Raw genomic sequence first — 27,997 nt, forward strand, 5'->3', positions numbered from 1 at the left:
AAGCTTATGGATAAGTTTGCATTTTAAGTGAAACTTGCATTAAGGAGTCCACGTCTTAGTATCTGTACCCTAGCAAGATGAACACTTGTCTGTTGGGAAGAGAAAAACTGGCCACCTTAAAACGGTGATGCATTTTAGGTTTTTTTAGAAGTATGGCAATGTTTATAGTAATAGCTGCAGTGACAAGTAGGAATTGCCAAGTCTGGAATGGCTAATTGTGTCTTGTTACTGTTTTTATTTTTTATGGAACAATCCCACCTTGCATCTCAGTATATTGTAAGTGGAAAACCAGATGAAAAGTGGCCTTGGATTGCTTTGAAGTAGTCAGTTATACCTGCACGTGTGTAAATGGGGTGTGTCATGGTTTATCAATGGATCACCGTCATATCCTGTTTTTGCTGGAATACTAAAAAGCAAGTTATACCTGTAAAGCAAGAAATGGAGAAAAATGAGGAATGGAGAGCAACTGAATCTTCACACTTCTCAGAGTGCTGCAGCAACACTAATCCTGATTACAGCTGCTTGTGATAGGTGGGTGATGTTGCCTCTGTACCCAAGTAGTTGTATCTGGAGGGAATCAGGTGTTCTGAAGGATGTAGATGGTTTTTTCAGCTGATGTTTCTTAAGGCCAGTATCCATGTCGTGTCAGCTGAACTGCTGGAGCAGTACCTGTACTGCAGATCCCAGCAGTCCCTCATCTTTTCTTAGTTTAACAGACAGAATAGAGCTGTGGATAAGGAAATGGAGAAGAGAAAAAAGAGGAAATTTGTTTACTTAATGTAGTCATATGCTGGAGAAATATATTCATCTGAAACAACAAAAAAAAAACCCAAGGTGAGGAACCATATCCTTTATGGTTGCCTTCCATACCCTAACAGTAAGTTTCACAAATAGCGCACACTTGGGAAAAGCCTTTTGCAGTGCAAAGAGGAAGAGGTTCCCTTAGAGCCTGTTGGGATGAAGAAATACTTGTTGCCGTTGTACTCTTGGTTTGGCCAACATCTAACCTGGGTTCTTTTCCGTCTTGGACAGTAGTGACAATTACAACTGTTAGCCAAATGTTCTGTTCATGCAATTTATTTTCAGTTAAATTTTCTACTGACATGACTGGAGCCCTGTTGCTTTTTGGATGGCTATGATGATTTAATAAACAGACCAAGAAGGGGTGCAGCACATTGGCTGTGAGCTTTTCTTGGCTAACAGCGGTCTAATCTTTTCCCTCTGCGGGCAGTGAGCATAATTGAAATAGAGAGGATAGGGCTGTTCACTGGAAAACTGCCATTCTCTCTATTTGTAGAGCAGAGAATGTCCTGTGAAGAGATGAATTACCGTGTTTTCCTGAGGAAATCGCTTAGGACTAATTCTTGGCTGTAATAACATGGATGTATATGTGCTTTAAAATGCACTGGATGCATAGTGGTTTGTTTGTTGCTAAAATTAGTGCTGTTTCTATAAATTTGTTTGCTGCACATGTACAAAGTAGAAGATTGTTTCTACTTAAAGTAAGCATTTTTTCATGATTTCTCCCTACGCACCGCTGCCCAGTAGAGGCGGATTTGAACCCGCGGGCAGTGAGGCCGGGGGGCCTGCGCGCTCCCGCGGAGGCGAGGGGCGGGCTGGCACCGCCCCGCCGGGAGCCGCTCCCGCGCGCGGGGCTCCGCGCCGGCGGAACGCGGGCGGGTGCGGCCGCGGCTCACGGCCCGGGGCTTGGTCCCGCGGGGCGGCCGCTGGCCGGCGCAGGGCAGCGGGGTGCCCGCGGGCTCCGCTGCATGGCTGGCGCCTGGCGAACGCGGGCCATGGCCTAGGCGCCCGCGGGTCGATAAACCCGGGCGGGCCGCGCTGCCCTTTCCAAGTCGCTTTTTTGGCAAGTCACGCACCATCGGCTTCTTTGGCAGCTTCAAGAAAGGCGGGCAGCCCGCGGCAGCAGGGGAGGGAGCTGCCCCGGCGGCTCTGCCGGTTCCCGCAGCGTCTGGGCGGCCCCGGGGCACCGCCCTTTCTCCGCCAGGTGGCGCCGCCGCGCCGCGGCCTGGGGAGGAAGGGGGGTGGGGGGTGGCGGCCGCCCGGCCGGGCGGTGGGAGGGAGGCGGTGTAGATGTAGAAACACTTCGGGCGGTGCATTGCAGCTGCCCGTCCCTCGTCAGGCCCTCGAAGGCGGCGCGCTGGGCGGCGGGTGCTGGGGCGGGAGGAAGGCCGGAGCCGCGGCAGGGGGTCGAGGCGCTGCCTGACAGAGAGGGGCCGCGGCGCGGCCGCCCTTCGCCGCCGTCTGCTTTGAGAGGGGTGTGCGAGGCCTGTTTTCAGAAGCGCTCCCTGCAAAAAGCTCCACGTGAAGCCAGTATAAAGTATGGCTCCTCAGAATCTGTGAAAATTAAGACGCGGAAGTCGGGCTTTCCCTAAGAGCCCAGCTTTGTGGTTTAGCCAACATCAGTGAAGAAATAGTCGAAGTGATGCTGAGTTTGCTTTTAACCTGGCCACTGGAGTCACAAATAAGTATTCTGAGGTGCTGAGAATAGCCAACGACCAGTCCTCAGTACCGAGGGGCAGGAGAGGGTGGGATGTTCTTCAGTTTCTGTCCCTGGGTACCAGGATTTGGGCACGTACTGGCTCACACTTCTAACGCGGGCTGAACCGCTGCCCGTGGGGGGGTTCCCAGCCACCCTGCCTGTGCGTGGCCACGGTGTGGCTCCCTGTTCCCCTCCTTCCTGAGCAGGAGGCCAAGGCAGGTGGGATGGGAGGGGAGAGCAGGGTTTGTCTTGGTGCTTTTGCTTGGGGGAGCTATGGGGCTGATGCGTGCTCAGGCTTTGTAGAGTTAAATGCACTGACTCTGGGCCTCCTGAGTGCTCAGGACTTTGCGTGTTTGTGTTCCTGTGCTGAGGAAGGTGCTGCTGCTCAAATGCCTTCATTCCCTGCTACTATCTCATCTGCTTCCATATTTTTTCTTTCTGGTTCAATGTTTTGTCTGAAAAATGTTTTTCTCTCTCTGACTTTGTAGCTTGGCATTTTTATTCCAGAGGCTGGGAGGAGGAAGGAAGGCAAAGAAAAGGTAACACAAGTGTTGCTGCTCTGGAAGCTATTTGATATATATCATTGCTTTTTGATCTTCAGCAAAAAGAAAAAAAGGCCCCGTGAAAAAAAAATATATTTAATATTCTCAAATTGGAAACTCGTTTACGTTACAGCTGTTTATTTTCCGGTGTGTTCATCCTCCTGAGCCTCTCTCCCAATCCCCACATGACTCCACTGTCCTGTACTTGCCATGTTGCCTCTGCAGGATGCTTTTTCTTCCTCATTTGCAGCTTTCTGTTCCAGTGCTGTGAGGAGTGGCTTGACTAATGACTGACCGATATGTTTTCCTGCCTTCCCTTCTTGTGAAGTCAGAGGTAACTCTCCTCTTCGTCTGGATACCCACTGTCCCTGGGGACAAGCAGAGAGAAGTGGAGTGTCTGGTACTTGCGCTACTGCAGATCTTGCCGTGGTGGCTGAGGCGTCACCCCTCTTCTGCCCGCTCCACCTCCCCGATGCACGTCAGCACTCCCTTAGCAGAGCTTGTAGGACAAGATGTGTGTCCACATCTCAGCCTGGCATCTTACCTCTAGCCTTCATGGAACCGCAGGCTGGCGGCAGCTGGCAGAGGTGTGAGGGAGAGGCAGGCGCAGGCAGGAGTGTCTCTGGCTGCCACCAGGACTCGTGCACATTCACCCCGAGCATCATCCTAGGAGAGCATCACTGTAATGCCACGCATGGAGGGGCCCAGCTGGCAGTTTTGAAGGGAACCAGCTTCGGCTTGATGTGGATGGCTGCAAGTTTAAGAGAAACTTTTGTCCATCCTCAGGCATGGGAGCTAACAGCCAAAGCGTGCTGTGTGAGGTTAACTTCTAGACACTTGTTCATCTTCTGATCTTGGGTCTCTTTTGCTTGCAAAATCTAATTTTTTAGAATACAAAAGACTTGGATTTCTAATGTAAAAAAGGTGTTGATGAGATTTATATTTAATTATCCTTTTTAAAAAACCATAATGATTCAGTTTTACTGCATCTACAAGTCACTTGGAATAAGAATGGCTTTTAAAAATGTGGAAGTTTAGTATCCTGTGCCTTGACTTTCAGCCAGCAGTAGAAAGTCTTATCATATATTCTGTCATTATTACCTCCATCAAACAAAGTTTTGTCAGTTGTGAATTGGAGAGAGAAAAGTCCGTAATTTGACCATAGAATCTGCTGAGGTGGAAAATACTTGTGTAACTGTCATATAATGCATGGGTGGAGGAAATGGGCGTTGTTACTACAGCTCGGTTACCAGTGCTGTCGTATGAAATGCTGTAATCCTGGCTACCAATTACAAATCAAGATAACTAGTGTTATTCACTCCTCCAGAACAGGAAAAGCATTGTTGGAAATCCTGAAATGTTACATGCCATTAATTTCTGGAATAAGCCACATTGTATTTGCACTCTTTTGGGGAATAAGCAGGCCCTATGTAAACACATGTTGCTGCCAAAGGGCATTTTACCTGATTAATGACTGTAGACTAATCCAGTTAGATTGGACTCGAGTTGTGAGAAGCTGAAGTTCCCAAGAAGCCTTCCACCTTTCCACCTTCTCCTGCCCATAGGGATGACTGGCTGTTCAAACTTGACAGATTTCTTTGGCCGGTCCGTATTCATTTTGATGAAAACGTGTTAGGACTTTGATAGGAAAATAGTGACTAGTGGCTTGACTTCATTCTGGCTCTTGTCTTGACATAAGGATGTTTTTCATGGTACAGTTCTCTGAAACTTGAAAAGTTTTTCATCTGGATGTGCACAAGTGGGGCATGGGGTTGAAGCTGACTATCTTGTCTTGAAATGAGGGGTGCAATGCCTTCTTTAAACCTGCCTATTTATCATATCTTGTTTTTGTGTCCACCTCCTACATCCTGTCAGCAACTGGGCACCTGTGCAAGAGGTTTCTGTTCCTGGCACACGTCAGCATCTCCTAACTTTAAGTGACTCTGCCGCTCTTGAAGAGAGTGGTTTCCCTGCTGACAGGCCAGCCTGTTACATCAACTGCTCTCCGAACAGTAGCTGACAGCGCTAATCTGCATTACGCGGGATTAAACAGGCACAGTAATTAACTTGCATAAGCGCTTTAGGAACTTTTGGCCTTTGAATTGGTCCTGTATGTTGCGGTGCAGAACCTCTGTAAGGTGGGGACAGCATGACGGGAAGTTGGGGAGAAGAAAATAAAGCTGAAATTTCAGCCGAAGTGAGAAGGAGAGAGGAACAGCACACAGCCAGCCTGAAAGAGCCGTTGTCATTTTTTGAGGAGTCAAGGTATGCTGAATATCTTACAGGTGTGTTGTAAAGGCAGTATTGTCACTGGTATCCACAGCTCTCACTGAATCCAAACAACTATGGAAGAAATGTCTCCCTTTCCAGTCTATGTTAAGTGTTATTCCTAGGTGAGAAGTGAAGCTGGATCTAGGAATTTACTCCAGTTTTATAGTGTTTACTCATCATAAATCATACCTTTAACTAATTCTTACTGCTATGCTTGGGAGATTCCATTCAAATGTGCATCCCTAAGCTGAACTAAAATGTAGCTATGTCAATGACTTCCCCCAGCCACTATCCTCAGGTTCCGGATTCTGCTCAGTGACCAAGCAAGCATCTGTAGCCTTTAAGGCATCCATTCTGAGAAGCACTACAGAAATAAGTCCAAAGCAACATGTCTTTTCACTGGTGTATGGGAACTCTCAAATGTATCTGATGCAGCTAACTTAGATGTGCTTTGAATCAGACAAACAGCAGGGAAGGCTGAAATTCATTTGCCTGTAACATTTTCTCTTTCTTTGAAAACATACCGTGCCAGGGAAAAGGTCTTGAAGTCAGCAGGAAAACTTGAGAAGATTTCACTCCCCCAGTAGCTAGTGTGTTATTCTGGGTCTTATGTGTGAAGCTTTTTCAGTTTTATATGAGGCAAAAGTGAGGAGTCACCAGCAGGTCAGCTGAAATTTGTAGGGCTCAAGCAAAAAGGGTGGATCCAGTCTGCCTCATAGACCATGTGGGTTTCTTGTTTGTTTGACTTTCATTCTCAGGGTCCTCTTGCAGGCCTCACAGGATGTGTTCTCAAGACCTTTTTGCCTTTCAGGAAGTGTTGTCTTCGGAGACTGGACGTTTCAGAGCAAAGCACTTGAAGTTTTCTCATCGCCCAGACAGTCCCATACCACTCCAGATATCTTAGGAACCATTGAGAACATGCATACTGCTGAAGTAAACAGAAACCTTAGGGTATGATGGACTTCAGCACTATGCCACAAACCTCACGGGAAAGAAGCACTTCAGAGAGTCCTAAAATCTTGTAGTAACCTTGGGAGAAGTTACTTGTGCCAATGGAGAATCAGCTCAAGAGGATTCCACATAGGTACTGACAGTGCAACAACTTCCCTCATGTGTTTAAAACCAAATTCAAATGTCTTCTGCTGGCATCTCAGTCCTTTTGACCAGTTAAAAGTGTGTCTGATCCAGTAGTCTGAACATGGTCCAGAAGTCAGGACAGTGGGTTGGCAAACAGGGAACAGGTTCACAAAGAGCTGAACATTTTGTAATAAACAAATCGGGGTTCATTAATGAATTGCCTTGGGATTTGGACTGGGCCCTCTGTGCCTCAGTTTACCTTTTGGGTCACAGAATCATTACTGCTTCCCAGGCATCTACTGCTGCAAACTCCTAAAAGTGTAGCTAGATACCAAAACCTGCTGGCACTCACCGGTGGGTATGGCTGTGTCACAGGCTGCTCCCTCTGTGGCACCTGGCACCCCCACTTCTAATAACCAATCTGTACAAACACTGGTGTGAAAAGTAGAAGAGAATAAGCTATTTTAGTGGCCTGATCCCGGTGAATGCTAAATTTCCTTGTCTCAAAATCCAGTGCTGAAAACCTGACCCTCACTGCAAGGTGAGTAGCCCTACCAAGAGTATCTTGAGAAGCTCATCTCCCTCTGAAGAAAACCACTCGTGGGTGTGAAAAGCTCTGATTCTTATCTCAGTCTGGGCATGCTGTCAGTGGAGGTAAAACTAGTAAGTGATATTGTCACCAACTTGGGTCTTCTTTTTTAAGCATTGAAGTTTACCTTTGTAGAAGAGACAGTTCTTAGACTCCTCCTTTAGACAATTTTTGTTTTAAAAGCTGGTATAAACTCCATAATTCATCTTTTCTATAAAAGATGTGAAAATGAAACAGACATGTTATTTAGTAAAACCATTAGTAAAAAGGAAAGTATATAAGAAAATGATCCACACTTGAAAGAACAAAACCAAAAGTATTAATGTAACAACATAAAATGACTGAAGTTCAACTAATTGTTTTACAAACTGGAATCCTAAACTTCATGTCTTGTTTCTACAAGAATCTCTTCACCTGATTTTGTATGATGATGGCCTGGCATTCTAAACCTTGGGGAAAAAGGTTATTGGTTTGGATACCTGCATGGAAATACAGTTTAAAAAATGTTTATTGCACTATTTGTCTACAGTCCTTCATGGCAACACCTGGATATTAATGTTGATGTGCTTAATACTTATTTATATGGCATTACTACCAATTCTGCTATCATTATATGTGATGTATCCTTTTCAGTACTGGAAGGTTAGTCTTCTAATATTGCCTGACTATATTGCTGTGTTTGCTGTGTAGGATTTTACAGTGCAAGATGGTAAGAGCTAGAAAAAATACAGAAGACCATGAAATTGGCTCTTTCCATGTAAAATTGCTAATCACATGCTATTGCACTTTTTGCACAGTTGGATAAAAAAAAATCTGATTCTGCTTCCAGTGAAGGTTCATATTGCAGGGCTCTTGTGACACCTGATATAAATACAACTTCTTTCCTTAAGGCAAAGTGGTATTTGTAAAAGGGCATCATTTCACCTGTGTGCTGAGAATTTAAGATGCTCCTCAAAGGCAAGGCTACTAGGTACGATGTTTTCAGCTTCATTCACAGTTCCTGTTCAGCTTGATGTCACTCCTGACCCCATCTACGCAATGGGAGGGCTGCTCTGCCCCGTGGTGGTTGAGAAGCAGCCAGGCACGGCCTCCACAGCTTGGTCAATCTACGAAGGCATCTCGATTGCACTTGCCATGGTGGTGTCCCGCTGGAGTCACCTGCTGCTCACAGTCAATGGGTGGGGTGTGAAGGGGGGTGAACCAGGCCCTGACATCAATGGGCAGTGGTATCAGTTACGGAGACTGACTGGCTTTACTTAATCTGTGAGAAGGCAAAACCAGCTGTCATCAGGAAGTGCAGATGGACAGCTGTGGTTTTAATCGCTTGCATTAAAAAAATATATGAAAATGGAGTGTAGCGTGCAACCATCCCCAGTCCTGGTTCCTGGTCTCCACAATGACTGCCTGCTGGCTTGCTCCCTCTCCAGCCCTGACTGCAGCAGGGGGTTCGATTCCTTCTCTGTTTTAAGCTGTAACCTCAATTGCACATGAAAACTGCACTTTTGGCCAATGTCCAGAGTTGTAAACCGCTTGCCAGAATTTATTAAAAAAACACCAGCCGACCCTCTGTATCGTTTAATCTTTTCTCTGATCACGGACAGTGCAGAGGTACATTTTTAATGCACCAGGACTGACGTTTGATGTAACGCCAATGCTGCTATGGTTTTTCATTATTACTTGGGATAACCTTCAATTACATTTTCAACAGAAAAATAGCTTTCTGTTGTGTTTTCACTGGCAATACATTTGAATTTATCGGGTATTGAAATAAATGATATTGTTAAAAAAGCAGGCAGAGCTTAGGTAAAGCATGACTTCCCTACAGTTAGTTAGATCGCCTATTTTAATTTATAAACATCTGAAATAAAAAGAATTTGAACATAATGTCCAGGTCCTGTTAATGTTTGAAAAGGGCTTTGCAGCCACCCCTAAGCTTTGGTTAGGGGCTTGCAGCAAAGGAGCTACAATGGATGGGAGATATAAAAAGGTATTAAATAAACAGTTTCACATACATGTACATCTATGTGTGTGTAACATGTACGTAATAAAATGATGGAACTTACTGTAGCTAATATCAGCTCCTAACAGCTCTTAGAAATTTCGCATGATGGCTTTTGTTTTCATGAGCTTTCTTAGTTCTCTCGTAAAGCACTTGAAGTCTAACTCAATGGTGTATAAAGCAATCTGAGGGTTGCTATTGCTCTACTATATCCCAGATCAAATTCATGATGAAGGGCAGGGTTTTATGTTTTAAATGTGCATTTGTTCCATCACAACTCTTGTCATTGGTCCTAGGCTTGTTCTACCTTTTTATATGAAGTGCATACCTGGATTCTTAAAAGTATTGTCCTTACAATTGTACAGCAATATTGATTAAATTAAGTGAAATCTTTCAAAATTTATACATACACAAAATTCACCTGGATTTCTGTTCTGATTGGATTTGTCAAAAGTGTCCTGATTCATCACCAATTTCAAACAAATCTTTGCAATGAAATAGGCATAAAGAACTAGAGAGGAGTCTAGATGGGAGTTTTCTGGTTTTAAGTTTGAAGAGTGAAAATCTGGAACCTGACTTTACATCCAAAGCCCACGTGTAGTTGAATGCAGTGACCCAATGCTGTGATTTCAGCTGCTGGCAGATCATTCCCCTCCAATGAAGGCAAGTGAATGAGGACTGAACAAATTAATTCAGCGAGGCTAAATCGTGGCCTTAATTATATGCAATGTAAGGTAATGACAGTCTTAGGCTGTGACAGCAGGTTGCTGGTATTCTCACTGCTCACCAGTTGCTCATGCCTGTCCCCTGTGGGGAAGCTCCGTTTTGTTTATTTCCTAAACTGAATCATTCCAGAAATCTGGCCAAGAAGACGGACATACCCAGAGAGCTGGACTAGCTGAGGGGGCTGACCAGGCTGTGGGCACAGCGGCTGAGAAGGAGGCTCTGGGTGAGCACCCCTTGCCAGAGGAGATGCTCGGTGAACTGAGGAGCACTATCATGGATGTCAATCAGGCATGAGTGTCACCCCTGGATCTGCACCCACCCAGACTCCAGAGGTATTTGGATATAGAGTGAAGTCTTCACCCAACTGGTGTTTGACTTGTGGGGGAAGGGAATTTACCCATGCTTTTTTTAATTCAGCGGTGAGAAAAGGAGGGCCTAGCTTCACTCTTTGGAGCTTGCTGTCACCGTCCGGTGGTATCTCCAGTATAAATGTCTGTTTGGGCCCTGGTTGGTGCTTAGCTCTTCAGCCCAGCAAGAGGTTTCCTGAGCTGGGTGTGGCAGAAAGAAAGATGTTGGGATTTGGTTGTTAGCAAATACAGTATGTCAATATGGATTTGCTCAGCCTTGAGAAAAGAAGGCTTAGGGGGAGACCTTATCACCATGTTCCAGTATTTAAAGGGTCTACAATCTATCTACAAAGATGGAGACTCCTATTTTACAAGGAGTCACATGGAAAAGATGGGGGTAATGGGTACAAGTTATTCCTGGGGACATTCCCATTGGACACAAGAGGAAAATTTTTCACAGTGAGAACAATCAGGCATATTGGAGTAATCTCCCCAGGGAAGTGGTAGATTCCCCAACACTGGACACTTTTAAGATTCAGCTAGACAGGGTGCTGAGCCGTCTTGTCTAGACCATGCATTTGCCAAGAAAGATTGGACTAGATGATCCTTGAGATCTCTTCCAACCTGGTATTCTGTAATTCTATGATTCTGATTCTATGGTTTTTGTTTTGGCATGTAAATATTTTAATTTAATGGGCAATAATACTGTATAGGTGACCTAGTGATGGATTTAAAAAACCCCATAGCTTCATAGAAAAAAGCACAGATCTGTTAAGAGAATTTTTGATTTGTTTTCCTTATTGCAAGCCTCTTCATGTTTCTAAGACCTTGTCTGCAATGCAATGGGCTTTTAGCCTCTGTTTGGATTATAGCAGTATACATGATGCAAACCTCTGGTGCAGATATGCTGCCACTAAGTACACAATGGCTGGAGCAGAAAATACCCATTGAAAATGCAGGGTATGGACAGTAAGGAGAGAAATGAGCGTGCATGGGGCAGGCTGTGAAGTATAAAGAGTCTGGTGATAGTTTCTGTTGGTGTGTTTATGTATTTTTGCTCAGAGGATGAGCTAGAGAGAATGCAAATAACTACCACAAAAAGCAAGGTGGTGCCAGGCAGGTGGTACAAGAAATGGTGCAGAGTCACTTACCCTCCTGCAGGCAAGGATGTCAGTAATTAGCACGCAGAGTAGTGTCTGAAACGAGGTGGCTGTGCCTCCGTGGCTGGTATCCAGCTACGCAAACAGACACACAGGGCACGTCACCCTCCCAGGTATTTACCCACATACCTACAGCCAGGCTGTGAATTCTTCAGTTTAGTAGGAGCCAACACCCACCAAAGCCAACAGGAGTCTGGCTCAGGCAAGAGGGATGTAATTTTGCTATTTAGTTATCAAGTATTGCATCTAATTGAACCTGCTGCAGGGGAGAAAGGCTGATCTTAAGCTGATAATTCCTTGTTTAGATGTCACTTAAAATAACTGGCTTTGGGGAGCAGCAGTGCATCCACTGATCCTAGTGAGAATTGTTCTCCTGCCAACACCAGCTGCAGGTCCCAAAATTACCACTGAGAATGACATCAAAGGCCCACTACCCTGTCTTTTCCATTACCCATTAAAGGGCTGAATGAAAACCAACAGCACGAGCTGCTCTGAGCCACCACGAGTTGGAGAACCGGACTTGGTTTTAACTCCCCTCCCTGTCTCATTTCAGCACAAGCGGTCAGCCAAGGGTTAGCCGAGCTAAGGGGCAGGGAATGCAGCTGTTGAGACATGATCCTTAAACCTGTCATGAAGAGGGGCTATTACCACAATTAGTGCCAATAAGATGGGATACAGATGCATGAACTTCCCATTGGTTTTTAAATATATCCAGCTTTCTGTGGATAACCACTTCTTCGTCAGTTCAGGATATCCGTAACTAGCTCTTACTGTCACATTTTGAAATTTTAGCTCATGATGAAAAAATAAGAGCATGTAGGGGGAGGTGTCACTAAAAGCAAGTGATGAATCCTGGCACTGTCAGCATTTTGGATGGCGTGAACACGTCTCCATGCACTCAAGGGCTAGTAATCTGTATGCTTGTTACTCATCATCATGTGTCTAACCATAACTATGTTTTTAGTTGCATGGCAGCAGAAATATGCATGTTGTTTTTCAAGTATGAAGAGGCCTTTTCCTTGCGGCTGGAGTCTCCTGTGCTAATTTGCCAGCCTCTAAACTTTGATCCTAGTCTAATGCAACTGCTGTAAGATCAAGGACTGTGTTCCATGTACCACAACAAGCAATCAAGGTGAAGAAAAAGGGCAAAGGTGATGGAGAGCAGGGCTTATGGCAGCTGAGTCAGAGCATGTGTAGTGTCTTAGGAACATCCTGCTCCAGATAAAGTTGTACATGAGGACTACAGTTCTTGCAGGAAGGGAAAAATCAGAATTTTCAGGGGACCCAAAAGTTTAGTTCAACAGGAGGATTACCTGTGTATTGGCCTCTCCTTCCCTGACACCAGTTTTGTTGTGCTCTTTTAAAGTGGTGTCGTTTAAATGTAACACCTTCTTCTTGAAATGCCATTGGCAGTTTTCCTGCCTGGGTTTCCAGCTGGGTACAGCTGGGCTGCTCTGCAGCTGGCACTCCAAACATGACTTCTTAGGGACTTATGTTAGCCAATTCCCATGTTATCACAGCATATATAATTTTCCTAAATCAAGAAGGGTTGTGTAGGCACTAAGTGTCTCTTGAAAGCCACATTGTAAGCTTAATTTTTTTAAAAAAAATCTTTACTTGCACCATAGAAAATCTAAAAACTGTTAACAGCAAATCTAAGATAGTATCCTTTGCATTCTGGATTCAGAGCCTGTCAAGTTTTCAAGCTTTGTTTACATAAGCATGGATGTCTCATTGATGGTTGTTGTTTTTAGATGAAGACTAGTTTTTCTTTTGTACTTGACTCTGGTAAATGAAACATAGGAAAACCACAGGCTGACTGTGAGGGCTAGAACTGCTTTGGGAGCACTGCTTTGCAGCAGATTGGGAGATCATTTGGTGCCTTAGAATTAAGAGTGTAGCTATTTAATATTCCTCTAGGGAAAAGGTATAACTAAATATAATATCAAACTATTAAATAAGTGTGATGGGATGTAATCTGTTCCACAGTGCATGATTCTTTGTATATTTGCAGAATAGTACTAATCAACTTCTAAAATCAAACTGCAAGTTGGATTTTTTTCTCACTTAAAAAATAACTGCTATTTTCATGGTGTAATGACTATGATGTTAACTTCCATGCTGTGTGCTGAGGAGGAGATGGATGAAGTAATAAAAAAAGTATAAAGGGCTTCATGAATTGGTGTTGAAAACTGTTAAAGATAGAAATAAAGATGGATTAGTTAAGCATCTTTTTTTTCGAGGAGTTTTGTTCTTTGAGAGAGTCAGAGGAAACTTAATATTGCTATAAAATCTGGTATCCCTTGCACAAGAAAAATAAGGAGGTAATGAGGAGAGTTTAAAGCTTTTTAAAATAACTTTCTTAATAAATATTAGTTCTCAATTATTTGTATCATGCTTTCTTTGCCTCAGCAGGAACAAAGCAAATGACACCTAATAACATTTCTTCTAGCTGATCATATCCTAAAGGCATTCAGATTTCACACATTGATTAGATATACCATGATTTCAGTAACTGCATTCATTATTCACTGTTATATTTACATCACTGTTAATTACAGTATCACTAGAGTAGTCTGGTTGTCTATTACACATTTAAAATCTGAAAAAAAATGGTGCTCTAATTTATTCTAAGAATACTGTACACTAAACCCGCCCTATAGTTTGCAGACATTTGTAACACATCAGTGTACTACAAATCTATTGCTCTTATTACTTTAACGTAAGAGATGAAATAGAACTTTAGGTGTGTAATGACTTAATATTTATATTTATGCATATTTTCGAGGAATTAATAAATTTATTTATCCTCCAGAAAGCATAGTTCATTTCTACTTGTTTATGTAAGAAGCAATTATTGCCAAACCCTGCCATGGTAAACAGCAATACCTTGCTACAACAAAAAATAATGCTGTTGCCTGTGTTAATGTCCTACTCTGGAAGAAAAGGGAGCTGACTCAGTACATGCAAGTGAGCTCTCAGAACCATCTCCCAGGAACAAAACAGATTATGTGAGAACATGAACTTGGTGAGCTGTGCTAATGACTATGATTTAAAATTGAAGGCTTTTGCCTTAACTAGAGAAACAGATGAGACAATAATGCCTTTAAAAACAACCCAAATAATAACTAAATGAAGTGCAGATACAGTTTAAAAATTTTACGGTAACTAGGTGATCACTAGATAAGGTATGTCCATTTTTTTCCCATGCTGACATAAGCGTGAAAGCTTAATATATTAAAAACATGCATTTTTTTGTATATAGGAGGTCTCTGTGAATAACTGCACTATCGTGTTGCCAGTTGACAGCTGGCTGCACAGGAACACAATGATCCTCGTCTGCACTGAGTACTGAGCATATTGTGTCCTTCCCATGCTTAACTGGCTAGCAAAGACCTGCCCAAAATGTATTTTGTGAGTTATCTATAGTTTGAGAGGATAAATTAATGTTCGTTGTCTTCTTGCCAAAGGTGATGGATATTCAGACTGGGGTTAGAACTTCTTGGCATGGGCTGCCTCCAGAAAGGTCCAGCATACAGTATTCAGGAGGAAATGCTGCTTGTGTTTAAACGGGATCACCCTTTCAGGACCTAAGACTTCTTTGAATCATGATGTTCTCCTGCAAATGTAATATTCCTAAGGGAAAGATTTAGGAGAACAATCCCTTAAAAGTGTTCACATAGAGAGTATTTGTTGTTTCTAATTTTTTATAGACATTTGCATATATTCTACTTTAATTTCTTAGAAATGCTCATGTCTTAGAAATATCAGAGGAGAGAATGCAGTGTTTTGAAGAACATGCTTATGATCCATTAGCTGATCAAGTAAACATTTTGAAGTGATGCAGATCACGGTACACAGATGTCCTCTTTATGTGCTGTTAAGCAAGTACAGTTGTAGGCTTCCTCACGCATAAACTGTTTTCCTTAATCTTAATCCTGCTAATCCTTAGACCTTTCCTGTGTCAGGTGAGGATGAATGCTCCGTGAATGCTCCGTGTGCTCCCAGATATTACCGACCTATTTTCCTTAAAACCAAACTACCCTATATCTGAACTCAGAGTTTTTATCACTTTAATTGTCAGAGATCACAGTGTCTTCAGTTATTTATGCCTTTTTAGATTTCCTTCAGAATAATGCCAAGATGTGGGAAGATTTTAAAATCATACTTTGATTATGGCACCTTCAGCTATGAATTCTCAAATATGACCTTTCTCTTAAATCCTTCCTTCTTTATTCTCTGCATATTTCTTTTATTCTCTGTATACTTTCTGATTTTGCTTGTTACCATGAGTGCTGTTTTGTTTCCTAATGCTTTTTATATGCTTTTTAATATGTTTTCTAATATGCTTTTATAATACAGAATAGAATGTTAGTGTATATTTCAGTACATTAGTATTTGATTTAGAATTTATTTTTCTTTGTTTTTAAACCAGTGATCCCTTTCTCTGGTATTGCAGTGAGATAGCCTTAAAATGTATTGAATTTTGCAATTACTCTTTATTGGGCATATAACATCCAGCTGCTAGTGAAGTTCTATTTGATTGCATGCTGTTTCTGATACCAGAGTTTTGATATCTAAGTAACTGCTATGCAACAAAGGAGTATGTCCCTCAGTCAAAATTAAACAAACCTCCTCTTACCATTACTGAGGAGTAACTTGAAGAGTGAAGGTTCCCTTAAGCTGTAGTTTGTATGGATTGTCTGATGCAATCAGTAAGGAACAATGTAAATGTATAATTGAGCAGATCTGACATTCTGCTCAGCATTGCCCAGAAGAACCCATGGACATAAAAACTCCTGAATAATCCCTGGTTTTACACATGTACAGATGTCATAAATGAAGCTTTAAGGAAATAATTAACGTTTTTCCCCCCTCCCATCTGCTATCACCGTGTCTCAGGTCTACTACTCCACTGCTGGAGGGTCTCCAAAGTGCTCTACAGAGGCATGATGGACAAACTGCACTAAATACGACAAACCATTGCCTTGCAGGCGTCAAGCTGCAGGCAGCCTGGCAGTGATGAGCATGGCCTGAAAAATTGGACACCTCTGCGATATCCCTAACTTTTTGAAGGATCACTATTTCAGTTTAGTGAAATCAGTAGGATGGCTTCCTTTCCATATCTCTGGTAGGGGGAAAGGAGTTGCTCCCTCCTATACAAAGCACACTGAAAGCCATTCTTTTGAAGTTTCACAGTTTTATCGAAGCATTACTGTACTGCACTACAAAGGAAATCCAGGTGTGTTCAGTGAACTCGATTCTTGTGGACTAAATTTCATGGGTATTAAAATGATTGATTTGTTAGGCCAAAGTGAAAACAGATGCAGGTGTTAGGATTCAAACAGCCCCAGATTCAAAATCAATTTAAGGTATAAATTCATAATGCAGTTTGAATAATCAGACTCTTGAGTGTACTGATTGACAGCACTTTGTTGTGAGTCACAAAACACGATTTGTACACACCAGACCTGGGACTTACTGCAATAGCTTTCTTTTTCAAAATATATACTATACTTTTGGTTCTTACACATCACAAGATAGACAGCGCAACCATCTGTTTGTGTACAGAAGTTGCTTTTGTTTATTTCCAGGAATAACTCCTCTATAGTTAGAGGTTCATCTTCTAAGGAACCTGCACTGTATGCATTGATTGATTGATGCCTGAATGATTTCACAGCATTCTTCATAGTTCAGGCAGGACTCTGAATCCTTTCACTCCCATCTTTATAATTCTGTATTAATTTCCAGTATAATCAAGTTCAGTATAAATTAATTCAGTACTGTTACACTTAGTCACAAATTTGTGTCTGAAATTTGATTTGTTCTGAAGCACCTTTGTTAATCTCCACCTAAAATGCATTCATTCACTGTCTTTCTCCTTCTCAGCTTGGAACTTCTCCTGTTGGTTAGGATTCTCAGATTTAAATCTTGGAAGTAATGTTACACAAATATGATGGAGTAGTAGTGACTTATTTCATGATGAAATAAAATAAATGAAACAGCCTTAGACCCTCTCATGACAAAAACGTGCATTGCAGATGTGAGGGAGAAGTTCCACCATGAATGGGTTTGCACAGGAGACAGGTAAATGGGGGACCTTTTCCCAGAACACATCTGGGGTACATTCACGCACCTGATTAAGTCAGGTGCTTCCCAAACAGCCAAATACTTGGTATTTTACCTCAATTTTCTCAAATAACTCCAAGCATCTGACTCGCACAAAAGCCCAGATTTCAGCTTCTGTTTTGGAAACCCTTGGCCACATTTGTGTCCTGCTTGAAGTCTTAGACTGTAAAATGTTTTTGTTTTATGAAAACATTGCACAGTAGTTGACTAAACAAAACCCATTAAATGAAAACAAACTATCAGAAGCATTTGCAGCATTCACCTGCTGCAGAAGGAAAACACTCTTGGATTGTTTTAGCCACTCACGGTCACGTTACAGCGTTTATAACTACCATCTCTATCTGTAACACTACTTTACCATGTTTGTTTATTCAGAATTGCAGAAGAAAGCAAGTTTGTCCTGGGAAGTGGCTTTTTTGCTTCTTCCTTCTCAAGTATCAGGTGGACACAGAGTATTCCAGACAATCTGGTGAGTCTTACTAGGGTGGTCTTAAAAAGCAAAAGGGCTTTGTGGCCAGTGCTGCTTCAATGAAGGAGCAATCTTCAATCTGTGGTGTGCCCAGGAGAGCCAAGGCTGGAAGGGGTGTCGGTGGGCTGGGCTGCAGTGTGCCCAAAGCATCTGTGCCCACGGAGCAAAGCCCAGGGGAACAGTGAGGTGCCAGGGAGCCCGGCTTGGGTGGCCGCTGGTGTACAAGCAGTGTGGAGGGCTCAGACATGGACTTGGACCTGGGCATGGATATTTTTATGGTCTGTTTGATGATGAAATTGTACCGTAAGAGGTGGGAGCCCCTAAGGATCACTTCTTTTCTGCAGGCTTGAGCCACTGTTCATTGTTTGATGCTTTTGATTCCTCTTGGCTGCCTTTGATGCTGTCAGCTCCACTGTAACGTTTCATTGGCCTAGAAAATGACAAGCGGCTTTCGAGCAAGAAAGTTCAAGAGCATAAATAAATTCTATTTTTAATCGTGCCTCTGATTTTCCGTGGGCGGCACAATTTCTCATAGCGTGGTGGTTCCAGGGTGCGGCAGTGTTGCAGAGCATGCCTTGCAGCTTGTTTTACAGATCCTAACCTATTTATATGTTTTCCCCTAGTTGGAAATTTCAGTTTTGGAAGGTTATCATACTATTAATACCTGAATGGCACTCTGATTTATCGCAGTAGGTTGGCAATGTACCCGTGGTATGAGAAAACACAAGCGAGGAATTTAAAGAAGCATTAACAAAGCTGAACTGTGTCAAGTGGTGATAAATTTTACACTCTACACTTGATCACCTTATTATTAATGTCATCAATCTCTGTCTGTGAAAAGTGGCTCTGGGCATGCCCATATTACCAAATGTTCTACTAAATAATTAATCAGATGGGGCATGTTGCCAGAGTTTGCTGCTTTCCCGTTTAATCTTAGCAACTTACTCATTTGTTCCTTTATTTGGAAATAAAAAAGCTTCGCAGATAAAAATGAGTCAAATGTACTGATATGTACGTGGAAGCTATTTAGCGTTGAAACCTCATGCTGCTTGCTCTAGAAATGTTTTTTCATCTTTTAAAACAACACCCCAAAATTAACAGTTTGGGGAATGATCATTTCAGGAACACAAGCTGTTTCTACTGCCAGCACCTGCATCCCAGCTGGCTCTCCCTGCCCCTTCAGTATTAGCTCAGCCCTCTCTACATTTTAATAGGACATTCAAAATGCCACACTACCAGGATATCTCTAGAAATAGAACATTATCATTCCAGTTTAATTGTTTAATTAAAAGTGTCAAGCTGGCTATTGTTTGTAGCTAAAGCAAAATAAGTTCTAAGCAAACACTTTAAAAATGTTATCTTCTTTTTAGTTAAAATTCATTTTAGAGCAATACTGTATTAATTTGTGGTGTTCAATTATTTAATGAGTCATGAAGAAAGTTTGCTAATTATAGAGTCATTTATTTTTCACGAGTTCGAAGTCTACAATGAAATAAATTCTATCCAGACCACGAGCTTTGTCCTACCCAAGCTCCTTAATTGTCTCTGTTATTTCACATAAGAAGTCAATTTGGTTTTAGTTTAACCATATGTACCTTCTTGAAGTACTTAATTGTTTGTGTCCCTCCAGGGATTTTTAGCTAAAAGCTCTCACATCTGTTTTATCTGTGACACTGTTGTTTTCTTCCCCCTCTAGCTTCTACCAGAGTATCAGTAGGCAGCAGCCTGCTCATCAAAGATTAATGCCAACCTTCCACACATATTTACCCATTCATAGACTCTCTTCTTTCAGTGTGGCTCATGGTTTTGTTTTTATTAATTCCCCCTGGATATTAGTTAGAATTGGCCAAATATAACATTGGCTTTCTGTTCTCTTTCCTGATTAGTCAGCTGACTGTATTCCAAATCAGTATTTTCATAAGATCACTTGCAATCTTCCCTGCTATTTACTACTTGCTATTCATTCTCGCTGATCAAAACATATGGCAGTGGGGTTTTTTCCCCTTGACTGGATGCCTGAAACTTTTTAAAGGGGAAAGTGAGAACAGTCAGTGAACTTTTCCTTCTGGAAATTAAAAAAAAAAAAAAAGCCAAAATAAACCCAAGAATTTGTGAATACATGAATGTGGTTAGTAGGAGCTATGAATGTTTTCACAGATACTCCTTTCCTACCTGAATGCTCTAGGTGACACAAGAACTTCGTTCCTGCTTTTAATTGTGCTATTGTGCCTTTTTATTTAAAATATTAATCAGCTATTTTAACCTGTTATTTCCTATCATTGTGTGTAGCTTGTATAGGAAAGGTCACTGTCTCCCACAGTCATTGGTGTATGTGTCTTCTGCAGTGTAAATCTCTTGTTATAAATATTAGGTTATCAATCATTTTATAGGTGACTATTGTGGCTACTATAAATCCCCAAATTATTTGGTTTCCTTACATGATACTCAGCATAGACTCATACAAGAAAAGTGTTACAGTGTACATGACACATTACACCAGTATCTTCAAAAGCCCTGCTCTGTAGAAAACTACATTTAAGCAGAAAGTTGTAGGAAAATCCCTGATGTCGTCAAAAGCTTTGCCTATGCTACATGTAAACATCAGGAAACTATAAAGAAGCTCAAGAAAATGCTGAATACATGTAGGAATCTGTTTAAATCAGTATGTTGTTGTTTGTGTATATATGTTTTTAAACCTTAGGTGTCTCTAAATTTGAAGTTGCTTAATCAGTTTGGGCTGCAGATAATCTTTCACCTCTGCTGCTGAGCTCAATTAGGAGCCACAGGGATTGCCAGGGACCAGGCTATCCAGCCTGGGGTACTGTCTCCAGCACCCACCAGCACCAAATGGTGCAGGAGAAAATTTAATAAATGCTATTGTAGATTAATGGATTGGACACAGTTTAGTCTTTTTAATCATAACTCCTTAGAAATTTGTTGAAACACTAATGAATGAAAGCTTCAAAACCTTTTAGGATTTACCTGTTAGCTCTTGGTATTTTTGTTGTTATTTGAATGGAATGCACTGGAAAGCTTTCTGGGACATAACAGATGCTCTGTGATGAATGTCTGACTTGTGGTCCAACACACAGGATGATCCTAAAGGGTTTGGATGGTTGGTATTTGCAGGGCAATGAACGTACTTCAGCTTCTTTGGTGTCTGTAACAAGCTTGCAAGCTCCTCAGTAACAGACATGTAGCTGTTATTTCACTCCAGACAAAGCTGGTAAGGACTGGGGGACATCAACACCAAAGGCCTTACAGTTTTTCAAAAAACATCTTGCTGGGGTGGTATGTCATCATGAGCTCATCATCTACCATGAAGACTATTAGGGATACAGCCAACAGCTGTGTTGATTTAGAATAAGTATAGCTAGTTACACAGTTAGCTTTTCAATTTCAAGTAACTCAAAAGTTCAGGTAGACTTGAAACATGTACAGTGATGCACCCTGTAATAAAGATAAGGCTGAAATACAAAGTTTACAACAAATCCGTATTTTCTTTTGGAATCTCCTGCTCATAAAACTTGATAGTGTCCAGATCTGACAGTTTAATAAGGGTCACATTTCATTTAAAGTTGTGGATTCCATGCATTTCTCAAAGTGAGGTTTTTGCCCAGGTATTTTACTGCTGAGTTGCTGGTGATTACCTGGGAGCAAACATGAGAACAGAGAGTTCAGTGTGAGATCCGATGCTGAGCAGATGAGCTCTGCGCTGTCCAGTGCTTTATCTCTCATCTTCCTTTATGTAAAATTGCTTTTGTAATTTTATCCTGAACCTCCTTGCCTTCAGTGAAATGTGAAAGATTGCATGACGCAAATCTAGGACTTCATTCCTTGTGCTAATATTCACATTGTATTTATTAAGTTTACTCTGTCTCTACCGATGTAAGTGAATCCTTTGGCAGAAAGCCACCTGAATTCCCTCCTGTTGCAGAAATGCCCACATTTTCCACCTTTGAAAAATGAGTTTCTTCTCTTTCCAAGTCTGCTTATCTCTTTTCACTTTTTCCAGTGAGTGTGAAGCTATTTTAAATATAACCTCTCCATACTCCTACCCATATTTCAGTTAGGATAATGACCTTTATAGCTCAGATAAGTCTTGTGAATAATCTTTTCCTGCTTTTTAGAACTGTCAGTGGCCATCTCTTCTGTTCCAGTTCTGAATGCTTGGAAGCACTTTTTCCAGTAACTGAGGTGACTGACTTAGTTTAGAAGTATGTACCTTGTTCATTTGCTTTTAGTAAGAGTTGGTATATTCCCTGCCACTCAAGGACTGTGCAGACGACCACAGAGGCAAACAATGCCTCTTCCTCGGAAATATTGTTATCTGTGAGGGGAAAGGAGAAAGGTCTGTTTGTGAGACATACGCCTGTTCGTTGGTCAGCTGCATACTTTATGAATGGTACAAAGTAACTCACTGCCTGATGATCTGTAGGTAAGGTTGCATTCAGACTACTGTCCTTTGCATTGCAATTCTACTCTTCCTTTCCTTGTGCTGTGCTGCTCAGCTCGCTGGGCTGTTCAGCCCTGAGGACAGTGTGACAGGAGCACTAGACCTGCACAAATGGAGGAAAACAAATCTAACCCTTGCAGCAGTGGTGGCTGTCACCACTGCAGACACAACCACACAACCCACTGCCATTAAATCTTTCTTCTGGGCTTTCAGAACTTCTTCCCATTTGTTGTTTTCATTTTGCTTTTCTTTGGCAGGTGCTCATTTATTTTGTCTTTCAGTATTGTAGTATACCAGTCAAATTTAAACCTTTAATTCTAAAGGAACATTTGCAGGATCTGGATGAGTCGATAGAAGAGGTTCTCAGTAACTGTTAAATAGGAACCTAGCCTTGAGTGGTACTAACCTAAACTTGCTCCAAGTAACACCAGCTTTGATGCCAGTCGATGTGAAATGAGCAGTCTTTGTTCAGTTCTGTCAGCAGAGATCCACGTCACAAACCTCTGCAGCAACTGCCACTAATGACACCTTAATTTAAAACCTCAAACTCTTTAAAATCTTAATGGCAACCTCAAACCCTGAAGTTCTTGCAGCAGCTCTGGATTTTACAACTACCCAAGCAGCTGGGCAAGTGTAGGAGGCCACGTCTCCCCAGCTCGCTGGGGTAGGGACCATCTCTGGTGAGTTGCGGCCTGTGTCCTCCAGAGCTCCCCAGCGCTGCCCACTGCCGGTGGTGCGGGTGCAGATGCGGTCTGGCCCAGGTGAACACCTCTGTCTGGCTGCTGCCTCCTCAGAAGGAGCTTTAAAAGTTCAACACTGTAAGTTACTTTGTTCAGGAGACTTGTCAAAAAACCACATTAACAGGCATCAGGGCTCCAGCCAGAATGAGGTAACAGTGCATATTATAGAATCATATCCTAGAATGGTTTGGGTTGGAAGGGACCTTAAAGATCCTCTAGTTCCAACCCCCTGCCATGGGCAGGGACACCTTCCACTAGCCCAGGTTGCCCAAAGCCCCGTCCAACCTGGCCTTGAACACTGCCAGGGAGGGGGCAGCCACAGCTTCTCTGGGCAACCTGTGCCAGGGCCTCACCACCCTCACAGGGAAGATTTTTCTTTTCCTTATACCTAATCTAAATTGATGCTCTTTCAGTTTGAAACCGTTACCCCTCGTCCTATCCCTACACCCCTGATGAAGAGTCCCTTTCCTGTAGCCCCTTTAAGCACTGGAAGGCCACCAGAAGGTCTCCCCAGATCCTTCTCTTCTCCAGGCTGAACACCCCCAACTCTCTCAGCCTGTCCTCACAGGGGAGCTGCTCCAGCCCCTGATTGTGGCCTCCTCTGCACCAACTCGAGCAGGTCCGTGTCCTTCTGATATTCCTGCACCCCAGGCAAACTTAACATTTTACATCATCCACACATTTACGGAGTTACGCCTCACTAGGGGAGCTCCTGCCAAAGTAATGAAATTACCGGCGGACTAGAGGTAACTGACAGGCATTTCAATGGAGACGAGGGACATGCAGACTCAGGCAGGAGGAGACTCGGTAATTTCCCATCGCGGTGACCCCGGCAGCCCCCGCCCCGCGCTCGGTGAGCCCTGCGGCTGGGCCCCGCCTCCTCGGCGCGGCGGCGGACGCGCATGCGCAGCGCGGCCCCGCCCCAGCGGCCGGCCCCGCCCCAGCGGTCGGCCCCCCCCCAGCGGCCGGCCCCGCCCCAGCGGCCGGCCCCGCCCCAGCGGCCGGCCCCGCGCCCTCGCCCCTCCCACCGCCGCGGGTGACCTGTAGTAACCCCGCTCGGGCGCAGGCCCCGCCCCTCGCCATTCCTGGGGAGCCCGGCCCCGCGCGCCACCGCGCTCCGGCCAACCAGGCGGCGCCGTGCCGCATACGGGATGAGGGCGCCCGGCGGCGGCGGGCTGCCGAGCCGCCGCTGAGCCCAGGCACCGGCCCAGGCACCGGCGCGGCGCGGCCGGGGGCGCGCACTCGGGCCGCGGCGGGCAGCAGGCGGCCCGCAGCCTGCGGGCGTCCTCGGGGCCGGGGCCCGGTGAGTGCGGGGCTGCCGCGAGGCCGGCGCGGGGGCGGGAGGGGGGGGGAGCTGCGTGGCCCCGCGCCGCCGGCCGCGCGCCCGGCCCCGCTGTGGTGCAGGGCCGCCGGAACGGGCGGGCGGCGCCCCGCCGGGCCTCCCGGGGCCGCGACGCGGGGCGGGGCGGCGCGGCCTCCCGCCGCCTCCGCGGGGGCGAGTGCGGGCGCGAGTGCGGGCGCGGCGGCCATCCGGGCCGCGGTGGTGCTGAAGCGGCTCGGCGGGGAGGGGAGGGGGCGCGGCGAGAGCCGCCCGCGGCCCGGCCGCGCACCGGCGGGTCCCCCTGCGGCGGCCGGGCGGCCTCCCCGCCGCGGAGAGGGGAGCAGCGCCCGCGCAGGGTGCCCGAGCGCGCGGGAGCGGCTTGCTGGCTAACGAGTGCAATAATAGGCAGTCATAGGCGCTTTATTCTAATGCTTTTCTTTGTGTTTCGGCTCTTACGTACTCGGAGGTGGAGGAGGCACGCCGTGAGTCACCGAGCCGGCCGGGGCCGGGGGGAGAGGGCGGCCCGGCGCCGCCTCGGCCCGCCCGGCAGGTGACCGCCCGCCGGTGCAGCGCGGTGGGACGCCGTGTCCCGGCCGCTTGCCTGGTATATCCCAGACCGCGGGGTTCGGTACCGAAAGTGCGTCTGCGTGTGCTCTTCCCTCTCGACGTGCGGCTTATGGGCTGTACGTGCGTGTAATGTGAAACCAGCACGGTTGAAGGAGGTATGAATCAGAGTTTCCAGTCATATCTTACTGTTTTCGGTCTGATTTCTAGGGCTTTGGTACTAGATTTAGTGCTGAGCTACCTGCCTTTCGTGGACTCGCTCGGGAAAGATAGCACTCGAAGGGACGGGAGAGAAGCGGGTGTTAAAATATTATTTCAGATAGTTCCATCAACAGCTTCAAGTTCAGTTTGTGGGACGCAACCACATCTTTGGGAAATAAGCAAACAGTAATCTTCAGAAAAACCGAAATGGTGACCTGAATAGAAATAGTTGTAAGGTAGTTTGAGATTTTTTTTAACTTGCTGAAGAAATAGCTCCCATGAAACATGTAGTAATTATGTACAACTACTTTATATCTTTTTTAAAAATGAGAAGTACAGCGTTTTGTGTAGAAGTACCAGATGAATATGGCTTTTTTTGGCCTATGAAATGGGTTTGGTAACACAGAATGTGAAATTCTTGTCTTCATATAGCCTCATTCTCTAACTTTAAAAGTGCTGTTACCAGTATAGAATTTCTGAAAAAGAGCAAAAAGAGCAAAATTTGAGTACTTTTCAAAGCCTATTAAGGGTAAGGGCACTCATTTTTACTAACAATATTTTAGATTATTATAGAAGTCTTACAGAGTATTTGAGTGGACGTGAAGTTTTTTTTATTATTTTGTTTTAAGCATCATGTAAAGAAAAAGCACAAAATGAAACCAAAAACATTTAAAAGGGATTTTTGTCTGGTTACGTTCTGCTGTAGAAGTAGTCTTTCTCCAGAGTGGACTTAGCATCTCATTGTGCAAAAATTCACTATGTCATGTAACTTTTTTTCTTTTCCTGGGGGCAAAAAGTAAAAGTCAGAAATGGTAGCTGCATTATCAGGTCTTAATTATGTCCTAAGAGAAAGGTAATTGTCTGGGCGCACTCATAAGACTTTATACTCATAACCATATGCACCACTGAGAGAGCAAGCACATCTCATTGTATTTGCCTGTCCTGTGTGCTTTGAAAAATTAAGGAAATACATTGTTAGGCTTGATAATTCCTCCTTGTCCTGTGGATTTATGCTTCAGGAATGGCTGAAGCTGAACATTGTGACTGAAAGACTTCATTTTCTTTGTAATTGTTAGTCCCTAGAAAAAGGAGGCATGTTCGGATTTCATGCTTTATGTGTTCAGTTTTCATGGTTGGCTGACAAACTTGGGTGAATCTGTTGGATCTGCCTATCTGTGTGGTTGAGACTTCTGAACCACATAACATGCTCAGCTTGTGGTATGGATCCAGTCCCTTTTTGCTGGTCAGGAAAGCAAGCTTCTTACTAATGGAAACAGAATCCCTTGGAGGGAAGCAGACCTGCCTAATTTATTCTAAAACAGCTTGTTCGATCCTCCATAAGCTGCCTCTTGGTTCTGAAAGTTGTACCTTCTCCAAGTGTCCCATTCCACTCGAAGTAATTGTACAGATAATAAACCTCAGCCTCAGTATTATTCTGTATATTTCACAAGTCATGTATCTGTTGGTGTTCTGTGATATTTTGAGAGAGATCTATCTGTGTACAGGGATAGGCTGTTCATACCTGTGCATCTGCAGTGCTCTGGGGCTTTGAAAAAAGCCCTGTTAGTGTCCTGAAGCAAGGCGTGTGGAATCTGGTTCCTCTTTTCAAAAGTGTTACGGTCAGTTCCCATCTTCCCTGCTCCATCTCTCTTGCTTGGAGGATCCCGATTACGTAAGACCACCAAGTAGAGCATGTTGGACTGAGTATGCTGGTATGTGTAACTTTTAAATTTATGACACTTATTTTTCATAGGCAATATGGTTTTAAAATTTCTCAAATTGAGAGATCTGATTCAGCCTGGAACCTAAGAAAATCAGAACGGTATTGAAAAACTGAGTCTTTTTGAAGAACTAGAGGAAATGTCTTCATGCTTGACTTGAAGCATGGTGTGCTCTTGCTAAACTAGTGAGCATTTAAGCCATTGATTCCCTTAGTGCTGATGTAGGGCTTTTATTCTTCGTTTCTGTAGACCAGTGAATGGTTTGAGCCACAATCACACTAGAGACCAAATTTTTTATCAGTGAAATGTCAAGACATCTGGAACAAAGTAGCACACACGACTCAGGACAAAATGTGAGAGAACTACTGATAAAGAATTCTTGTTTATGGACATCCAGCTATGGAGTAAATTGCTGGAAGGTAGTAGGAAGAACTGAATTCTGAATGGGTTAGAAATCTACATTCTACTTAAAAATATATGTTCCAGTGGAAGAGTAACTAAACTAAAACCTGTCCTGACAAACAAGCTGTTACTTACTGCCAGTGACAAAACCAGAGGAATAATGCAGTCTGACGCAGTGTTCCCAGACCTTAAAGACTAAGTTCAGGTGGCCTCAATTCCACTCAAGCCCCTTTTCTCAGTCAATGGAGAAATCTAGGTGGTTTTGGAGAGCAATTCAGAGAATTTACATAAGACGCTGAATGGGGAGCTGCCTGAAAGCCAGCTAATAAGAAATAGGAGGCAGAAGGATTTATGTGGAATTTAGGCCATCTGAATATGGCCCTAAGATGCGACTTAGTACTACTAAGTAAGTTGTATTAACACTAAGAAGACTTGGCTTCGATTTCTATCCATTTCATCTGCTGCTGATTACTAAGCAAATTTACCATTTAAACAGTTATTTAAGCGTGGGGGCTTCCTGGCTTTGTTTCCTGGCAGGAGTAACCCCTTGGACCAGCACAGCCTGGGGCCAGCCTCCTCAGGGAGTAGCTCTGCTGGAAGGCCCTGGGGCTCATGGTAGACAGCAAACTGAGCGTGGGGCAGCCATGTGCCCTGTACTAAAAGGAGAACAGACAGTAGGTCAAGTGAAGCAATTGTCCCCTTCCCCTCAGCGCTCATTAGGCTACATTCAGAATACAGCATACAGTTGTAGTGCTCCTCAGGACAAGGGGAATGATGATAAAC

The 27,997-nt window shown here is 43.9% G+C and overlaps 1 protein-coding gene across 5 annotated transcripts in view; it reads left to right on the forward strand.

The window, feature by feature from the left end:
- Window positions 1-24,198: 24,198 nt before the first annotated feature.
- ACSL3 (acyl-CoA synthetase long chain family member 3) overlaps window positions 24,199-27,997 on the forward strand; it is a 56,541-nt gene continuing 52,742 nt past the window's right edge. For 3 of the 5 annotated variants that reach the window (XR_012634031.1, XR_012634030.1, XM_074911788.1), the window contains exon 1: window positions 24,199-24,308. The gene's annotated coding sequence lies outside the window, so the exon portion shown is untranslated. Of the gene's footprint in view, window positions 24,309-24,888; window positions 25,049-27,997 lie in introns of those variants that run through there. The other 2 variants (XM_074911790.1, XM_074911789.1) reach the window with 2 other exon arrangements.

This window comes from Athene noctua, chromosome 8, assembly GCF_965140245.1.
Source record: "Athene noctua chromosome 8, bAthNoc1.hap1.1, whole genome shotgun sequence".
Taxonomy (NCBI): domain Eukaryota; kingdom Metazoa; phylum Chordata; class Aves; order Strigiformes; family Strigidae; genus Athene; species Athene noctua.